The following is a 6,833-nucleotide window of genomic DNA, read 5'->3' as shown; positions in this document are numbered from 1 at the left end:
GATACTCTCTCGGCACCGAGTAAGCTCTAGCCCAGAGACACGGGACTTCTTGTAACTGCTGTTCCCAGCAGCCAAGCACCGGAACCGAGAACAAGGAAACCTTTCTGTGCTCTCAGCAGCCCCTCCCTCCCAACCAGGTGCCCTAAAAGAGGAGAAAATAGCACAAAGCCAAGTACACGCTTGAAAGTGTCTGTTGGTACAGTCATACCTGTTTGGCTTAAGCCCAAATATGTAAAAAGTACTGTTGGTGTGGCTTAACTTTCTGAACAAAACAAGCAGTACAGGCAGAAATACGAGTGTAAGTGCCATGTGCGTGAGCTTTTGCTAGCAGGTAAAGGTCACCAACGTTGTTGTATCACCAAACTCCCAACCGTAGTAGGGAGATATCCTCCAGAATATCCGCCAGTTATTTCATAAGCAACCAAATTGTCATTTAGCAGTAATAACTTTTAGTTATTCCCAGTCTTATCAGTGTTTACAGACCAGGGTGTTAAGAGAGTGGCAGCTTCCAGTCCCAACACACAGGGTTCAAAATACAGATGCTTCAGCAACAACAATAAAAGACGGAAAATGTAATTCTACCATAAGTTTAGGGGGATGAAAATGCAGCTAACCTAAACTAGCTCAACTCACGTAAGGCTGAAAAGCAACACGGCCTTTCACTGCGTTTAAAAAGCATGGAGCCAAAGAATCACTACTGACACTTCTTTTTTTAAGGAAAATATTTCACATCAGTTGAATAATATCCAAACTAGCAGCCAGAAGTCACAAACCTGCAACTCAAGCAAAAAGGTCAATGTGGCACACTCAAGTGAACACAATTAGGGAAAAACACACACGCATGGAAGTTCACACCCCAAACTTCTGGTGCGCTCAACGTTTTAATGAGATCCTCACTGTAAAATAGTCAAATTAAGTACTACAAAATTACCTTTTTTACTGACATGAAGTCAAAAATCACCCAAAGAACGGCAATTATTTCCTTAAAGAACAGCTTTCAATGCCAAAAAAATACATTAATTAGGTTGCCAGAGGCAAGAACAAAGATGTTTTCAATAACCTCCCCCGACCTTAACGCAGTTCTTACTCTGAGTGACTGAAATACAAATTTCAAAAATGAATCCTGGAATATTTTATCAGTGTAATGACTACAGGATTAAGTCTCACCCCAGATGGAAGAGTGCCATCTAAACACATCATACTCAAGTCCTTACACTTGTCAATGCTTGCTCATTTGTCACAACTCTCTCATATGTACTACCGAATCTCAAAGCAAAGGCTTTGTTAAAATGCATTACAGTCTGCTATAGCTCTGATGTACCAGGAACAGAATGATTGAAGTTACAGCATCCACATGTGCCCAACACCTGCAAAGCTTGATGCAAGAAAGTCTTTTTTCAGGCAGATACTGGCCTGTTTTTCCCCCATTTTGTACACACTCTCCAGTCACCCGGCATATCCCAGAAAGCGACCTGCAGACTTACATTACAGGAACAGTTTCAAAACCAACTTTTTGGGGCCTAACAAGGTCATTTCAATAAAAACAGTGGTCAACAGATCTTGGCATAGGAGATCAAAACTTGGATCCCGAGTACCAGAGGCTTACAGCATTACAAAGCACACTGTCGCGAGGGCAAGAGCTATTGTGTCATATTTAAACAAATCCTTTAAACATTTTTCTTTTCAGCACCAATAATTTGGTTGGAAGGGCCTCATACAGTGCTATTTGCACTGTGAGTTGTATCAAATCAGGTCATTATGGTTACACTTCTCCTCCCTCAAGCAAATCAAAGAGGGAATTTCGACCCAATTATTCTAAAAGTCTTTTGTAAAAACTATTTACCGAGTCATTAAGAAGGGACACATGGAGATGACATGTTCCAGTAAATTAAGTCTGGCAGGGGTAGTCACCAACTCAAGTCCTACTCTCAGATCTGCAGCTGCTCGTGGTCTGACCTTGGCCAAGCCACTTTCAGTCATCTTACCTTCCCCAAAGGAATACTGCTGAAGCATTTAATTAGCTAATAGCTGAGGAGTGATTAAAAATGTAAAGCACTGTATTTAAGTCTGAAAAATGATTTCCAGAAGGATAAGAAGTTTATGTAGCACATAACCCCATTTTTAAAGCAGTTTGGTTACTGACACATCTATCCCTTCCCCCCATGACTTTCAACTGCTGTTACGCTGAAGTTTAAAAAGAAAAACCAGGCTTCCAATTAAGAAAATGAAAACCAGGAAAAAACCTATTGTCCACAACTTCTGATCTCCAAGTAAATACTTCAAAATTTCTTCCTCCCCGTGTTAGCAAAATCTGCATCTCAAAATCCCAAGAGAACTGAGTGCTATCAAAAGGACGACAATAAATAGTAACTAGGTCTATGCACAACATAAAACAAGAAATAATTTTTCAGCCAATTAACCTTCAACTTTTTATACTTGGAAAGCGAGATAGCACATGGAGAGAAACCAAGAATGTTTTACGTGGCTGGCCTCAGAAAGGGAGCAGAAGTATTCAACACGTCAATGCTACGGATGAGGTACAACAGCTCCATCAGGAACCAAGGGAGGAGAAAATGCAGAGCCGGCAGCACAAGCAAGCGGAGCAATAGCCACTCCGCATCTGAAAAGAACAAGATATGCTTGGGAGCCGGTTCCTGACTTTGTTTAACTTAATTATCAGGGAATAATCATCAATCAAGATGCCTATGTACACAACCAAGTTTAGTGAGCTGTGACAGACTCCGTACCTACAGGCGGGACTAATTGAGGTTGTAACTAAGAGCACTGCGAGCTCCCCACCTCTCACAGCCATACCCGCTAAGAGAGCCTGATAAAGCCTAACGAGGCCAATTTGAGAAGAATGTCTTTCAAAAATACTTTGGACATGCAAGAATATGCTTAAAATGTAAGCAAGGGGCAGTTGTATTGACTAGCATAAAGAAATCGGGGTGATTAACCAGTTAAATGAATTCCTGACTTGACAGAAACTTCACTTGAGGTTGCCTTCAGTAAAAATCCCCCACACCTACAATATTCAGCTCCAGTGCCTGCCTTGTCTATCACCGCATTGACTCCTAAATGAGATACTTCAATAGGGCAAGCCGCCTGCCCTTCTGTATTGAAAGTTCAGGGAGGCAAGCCTGATGAAAAACAAGTAATAATACCGTAAGGAATCCCTGGTTCCACCATCTCCTTCAAAGCACACCAGTAGAAGTGCTGCCTTAGCTACGCTGAGACAGCGGAACAGCTTGCAACAGCTGCAGCTTCCAGAGATTGCAAAACACAGATACCTTTGGAAAGGTCACTTGGATCACTTTTCAAAATAACCCCAGTGCACAGGATGCACAGCAAAGCCCGCTAATTTGTCAGTCAGTATTAAAAGAATACTTCAGTGTTTTGAAGATCAGTATTTTTGAAATCATCTCAACTAACTTTGTTCCCGTAAGTGGGAATCCCCATTTTGACGTTAATGAAGTCAGGTCATCAGCTGCTGAATTTTTCCTCTTTCTTTCCTCTTTTATAAAACCTCATTCTTGTGGCTTACACTTACGCACGTGAAATCAGCACCAGAGCACACTGACTGTTCACAACTCGATCCCATAAAAATTGCCATCCTGATACGACGGTGCAGCCCAGCCGGGCTTTTCCTGACACTCTGCCTACATCAGATTTTGCTTCCCCTTCCTGCACTGCCCCGCTGGGTGACCCACATTCTATCCATACACTATCAAAATGTCCCGTTTCGTCTGGAGCACAAGGTGCCTTTCAAGTGAAAAAAATTCACTAAGACCTCCAAAATTAGCCTTCAAACAGTGGAATCACACATTAGCAAGAACTGAAGCAACCATCTTTTCTAAAATATACTCTCCCAGTGTGCAGAGAAAAGAAACTCTGGAACTAACATTCTTGGAAAAAAATTCTTGAGCGCTCTCTGAAGGAAGCTTGCTCAGAATGACACGTGCCTAGAGAGGGGTGAGGTCAAAAATTTTACTGTTCCACCCTATCCACCCCCGCCGCGGAGCTCCCTCCCAGCCTGCTGACAAGTTCTGCGGGTGACTCATGCGTTTCCTTTTGCACTAAGCCAGTCCTAGGCCCTAAAACCCAGGGCAGCAGATAGAGATCTGCCTTAGCAAGAAAAGGAGAAAAAAAAAAAAAAAAGTCCACTTGAAGAAGTCTCAACTTAAGCGACACATCAGGAAACAGTAAGAACTCTGAAATACATCATGCAAGACTATTCAGCGAGAGAAGAATCCTGTGGCAAAACTCAATTTTGAGTACTACAGAAAAAAAAGTTTAGTTGCCATCCCTAAATTTGGGTGAGGTCAAACCACTGTATCCAACACAGGCATCGATCACCATCGTCATCCTGGTGAGGTCGGCAGTGGGAAGCGATTAGATACCGCATTAGCTCTTTCAGAAAGAATTGACAGGCATGGGTGCTTTATGCTTCAGGTCTTTTCTGGCCTGTGAAATACAACCTGCTTTGTAGTTAAAAATGCTGCTCTGACACAGGATTTTTTTGAATGCCTTCCCCACCCACCATTTAGTTTTCAAAATCCCTTCAGAGGACACATTTGAATGCTATTTACATACCATGCCCAAAAAGTTTGAAGTTACTAAAAGTGTTTGGGGTCAAAACCAAAAGGCCCTGCTCAGAAAAAGCTATAATCCTGTTTAAGTCGCAGAATTACATTTAAGTAAAATCAAAAGTTACTTTAGACAACAGTTCATGAGTATGTGACACTAACAACTCATTCCTAAAAATCAGAATGCCGAGTCGTCTAAGCTGTCTCAACTCTCGTTTTTTAAAAAACACAGTCCTGCTAGATCATCAGCTTCCCCGACAACTCAGGCCAAATATTCTCACACTTTAAGATGAAGCATAAAAAAAAAAAAAAAAAATCATCCCCAAAACCATTAACTAGTCAAGCAGGACTTAAAAGCAATTTCAAATCACACAGCATCGGGGATATTATTCTATGAAGTTACAGAGTCAAATTACTTGCATCTTACTCATCTCGCTTACATGAATTTGCTGGGTACCTCTGCCGGAAAAATGACTTAGTGGAGAGTTGGCTCCTCTTCCATGCTCCTGTGGCAGTTAAATTCAGACCGACAACTGAAACTGAAGCTTACTGATAAATTGCACTGCACATCCACAAAGTCTCAATTGTTAAAACCCACAGTCCATTATTTTGAGCAGAGCTAGCCTTTCAGTGTCAGAGGCCAAAAAGAATTTAACTTTTTAGTACAGAACAGAGAGAAACAAGGGGCAACAAAAAGGTACACGTAACAGGGACCTGAATAGAGACAGCAACCCAGCATCTCAAGTGTTACAAGAGAAAAAAGGATCAAGAGATTTAAGACTCCTTTACCTCTTCAAAATCAGCAAAATGAGCCATGAGATGATACCGAAGTTAACAGCCACTATAAAGGTGGTTTATACTCTCTCATGATATGCATCAGCCAGATACTGGCCTAAATAGGTGCCAGCCTGATCTAGCACCACAATTCACACGCATCAAAAGGAGTCCCTTCTAGCCCAGATTCTCAGGCCACTAGGTCTATTTTTCAGTGTTTAGACAGAACCATTTTAAATCTTCATCCCTTTAACAGGCAAAGAAGCTGTCAAACTAATCCAAATACAACAGACAACACAGAGCTCCTCTCTGCTAGTTCAGTAACGGTACATCGCTGACAACATGTTTTCTCCTCCAAAGATATCATCAAAATACACAACCTACACCGTTTACAAAAATTATCTGCTTGCACTACAGTAGCTCAAGAGCTACGTTTTCAGCTGGGGATCATCTTCCTTAAAGCGAGGACAGAAACGTGCCTTTCCATGAGCCATGTACTGCCTGGCTCTCCCCAGAGCCGCACATCAGCGCTCTCCCTCCCTGGCCCCACAACAGTTAACCAACACGGCGTTCCACCACCGGGCAAAGTCCAGCGGGAGGAAACCGGCTGCGATCACAGTTCAGCTCCACTCTGATAGAGGAAGAACATTTAAGTACTGCTGCGCGGAAGAGGATGGAAATTTGCAGGTCAATTTAAGTCAATCCCCTATGGTTATGAGAGATGTATGTAAAAACATCACCACCAGACCCTGCGTAAGAAGGCCGACGTTCCTGGCTGTGCATCCCTACATACGCAGATCCTCACTCCTACCTTAACTCCAACCGATCTTTTCTTTCCAACAGTTGAGTTCATTAAATCGAAGTATTTCTGCATGTTGAGTCATAAGGAGATAGAGTTTTCTGGCTGCTGCTAGTGCTGGGTTTATCTTTTTTCTTCTTTAAATACTAACTGCAGTTCTGAGTCAGAACCTGACTGGTTCATTTTGGGAGTTTTGAAGCGAGTTTCCATTTATACAGTAGCCTTTAAAAGCCAACTTTCTGCCTTACTCCTCCTCACACTGAAACCAACGAGCACACAGCTGCCCGGAGAGAGAAAAAGCAGAGCGTGACTAATCACACCAAGGAACCACGAGGAACCATCACCGCAACCGAGCAGAGGCCACCGCTACGCTCATCCCTGTACCGTAACACCTCCCAACCTGCCGCCTCGCCCGCGCTCCAAATCCCAAACCTCCAGCTCTCAGTAACACGGGTTCCTCACCCACCAAAGCACGCCCTAAGCAGCAAACCACAGCCAATTCCAGTAAGTACCCCATTCCCCACCTCAGGCCTTCCCACAAGTCACTCCAAGCACCCTCAGCAACACCAGTACTTTCTTCAGCCACTGCCCTGGCCAGGCTTCATCAGCTCCCCACTTCCAGACCAGGCAGCTCCAAATCCCACAGGGCAGCCCTCTCTTTACACAAACCGGGC

This window comes from Egretta garzetta, unplaced genomic scaffold (assembly GCF_000687185.1).
Source record: "Egretta garzetta isolate BGI_Z169 unplaced genomic scaffold, ASM68718v1 scaffold101, whole genome shotgun sequence".
Classification (NCBI taxonomy): Eukaryota; Metazoa; Chordata; class Aves; order Pelecaniformes; family Ardeidae; genus Egretta; species Egretta garzetta.
The sequence above is the reverse complement of the archived record's forward strand: the minus strand, read 5'-3'. Positions refer to the sequence as shown.